General features: G+C 47.7%; 1 protein-coding gene across 1 annotated transcript in view; it reads right to left on the minus strand.

Moving 5' to 3' along the window:
- The window catches only part of Ube2d2 (ubiquitin conjugating enzyme E2 D2), a 102316-nt gene that overhangs the window by 3858 nt on the left and 96135 nt on the right, over window positions 1-2323 (minus strand). The gene's annotated exons all lie outside the window — the stretch shown is intronic.

Consider the following 2323-nt stretch of genomic DNA (forward strand, 5'->3'; position numbering starts at 1 on the left):
GTGCGTGTGGCCAGCTCAGCCCACCAGGGGGCGGGGCTGGCTGGCATGTGGTGCTGGGGGATTGAACCGCAGTCCCTGTGCTTTGCCACGCTTGCTCCAAGTAGGTGCTTTAGACCACTGAGCCATCTCACCAGCCCCAAACATTTAATTTTTTTTTTTTTTTGGGGGGGGGCTGAACCGGGGATTGAACTCAGGCACTTGCGCTTGCCAGGGAAGCGCTTATTCCACTGAGCCATCTCCCCGGCTCTACCAAATTTATTTATTTATTTTTCTTATGTCTTTTTTTCACTTATTACCCTTTATTTAAAGAAAAAAAAAAAAAACACTTTTACTTGAAAGACAGTATGGTAATTGCTATGTCATCACAAGAAGTACATATTTAGAAGATCGGAATGACAGGCATTCCAAGCAAGCTACCAAACTTAATATCACTTATAGCTAAATAAAATGCTAAGTGAAATCAATCAGCTCAGGCTGTCTCAAATCTTGAGATCTTTTTTTTTTTTAATTTTTTTTGAAAGTATTCTATTTATTTATGTGTGCGTGTGTGTGGCCAGCTCAGCCCACCAGGGGGCAGGGCTGGCTGGCATGTGGTGCTGGGGGATTGAACCGTGGCCCCTGTGCTTTGCTAAGCTTGTTCTAAGTAGGTGCTTTAGACCACTGAGCCATCTCACCAGCCCAAAACTTTAGTTCTTGCTGCCTCAAACTCCCAGAATGCTGGTATGACAGGTACGTGTACCACATCTGGCAAACAATTTTGAGATGGTTTTACCAAGATTGCCAGAGTTAGCCCTAAGCTATCATCCTTCTGCTGGCTTCCAGAGTAGCAGGGATTATAAGCATGCCCGCCCCCCAAAAAAAAAATAAACATGCCTCACCACACTCAACTGTAATTCTTGATTTGATAACGCCCACCAAATGTTGCCTGTGGATCAGTTGGCCCAAATGCCCATTTTCTAGATGAGGAAAATCAAAGGACGGATAAATTACTAGTCTAAGATTATACATCTGAAAAGCCTTGGGCCTGTGATTCACACCCAGATCTGATTTTTGGTCTTCAAAAACTAGATTTAAGGGGCCAGGGACATGGCTCAGTAGAATAAGCACTTGCCTGGCAAGCACAAGGGCCTGAGTTCAATCCCCATTTAAGCTCACACCCATACACATCAACTGTAAGGAATGTCCATGCTCACAGTTCTTATTCTCCCAACACACCTTTTGGGTGCAGCCCCTTTTGGATGCACTTGCACACACAGGCTGGCCTATGCTCTCCCTTGCTTGGAGCCTGTAAGCCACATTTCCCATGGCTCTCCTCTTCCTATAAAGCACACAATCCTACTGCTGCAGCCAGATAACCAGCCCCAGGAGCAGGCCTGGGGGACAGCAAGATATTCTGGAGGCCAGGCTTTTGGCTTTAGTCTGGGATGTCTAAGCTGCCCTAGCTATGTTGCCTGTGTCTAGCAATGCAGGAAGTCAGCTTTCCTGTCAGGTAGTGCCCATCCCTCCAGCTAGCCTAGAACCAAAGCTTCCCTCCTTTCAGGGACTTTCTTAGGCCCAGAGCTTCCTTTCCCTAGTTTACCACTGGGCAAAAAAGCCTGTGTGTTCCAGGCACCAACTGCCCCTAGGCAGCTGGGGACACGGGGTGGTTCTCACAGCTCTGTCTGGGTTACAGCCACTTGGTGGGCTCAGCAAATCTGGAGATATTTGCATACCCAGATGGCCAACCCTAGAATTTCAAAGAATTCCCCATGAGGAGGCAGCTGGCTTCCGGGTGGTGGCCCTGGAGGTTCACAGCTGTTGGGCTGAGTCTGGGGAGGCTGGAGGCCCCAAACACAAGATAGATTAAAACCACTAAGAAAATAAATTTCTAGGCACTATCCTCAGCCCCGGGCTCTGCTGCCTCCAGTCAGGGCCTAGAGCAGTGATGGTGAACATTTTAGAGAGAATGCCCACACTGCAACCCCAAACCCACTCATTTATCAAAAAGTCCCAACACTGCAATTAAACCCACTCCTGAGGTTTTCAGTTTAGAAAAAACAAGTTACCCAGTGCTCAGCTGTTGGGGCCACCTGGCTTGAGGGCGCTCTGTATACCTGTTGCAATATGAGTGACATACGGTTGCCACTACTGATCCAGAGGAACTTTATCATGGTTGTCCAGAATAGTGAGCAAGCAAAAGGGGTTGTTGCCAGGAGCGGTGGTGCACACCTATAATCCCAGCACTCAGGAAGCTAATCTGTGAGCTTGAGGCCACCTAGGTTACAGAATGAGTTTCAGGCCAACCTGAATTGTATAGTGAGACCCTGTGTCAAAAGACAAAAAA

Source organism: Octodon degus, unplaced genomic scaffold (genome assembly GCF_000260255.1).
Source record: "Octodon degus isolate 3935 unplaced genomic scaffold, OctDeg1.0 scaffold00169, whole genome shotgun sequence".
Taxonomy (NCBI): Eukaryota; Metazoa; Chordata; class Mammalia; order Rodentia; family Octodontidae; genus Octodon; species Octodon degus.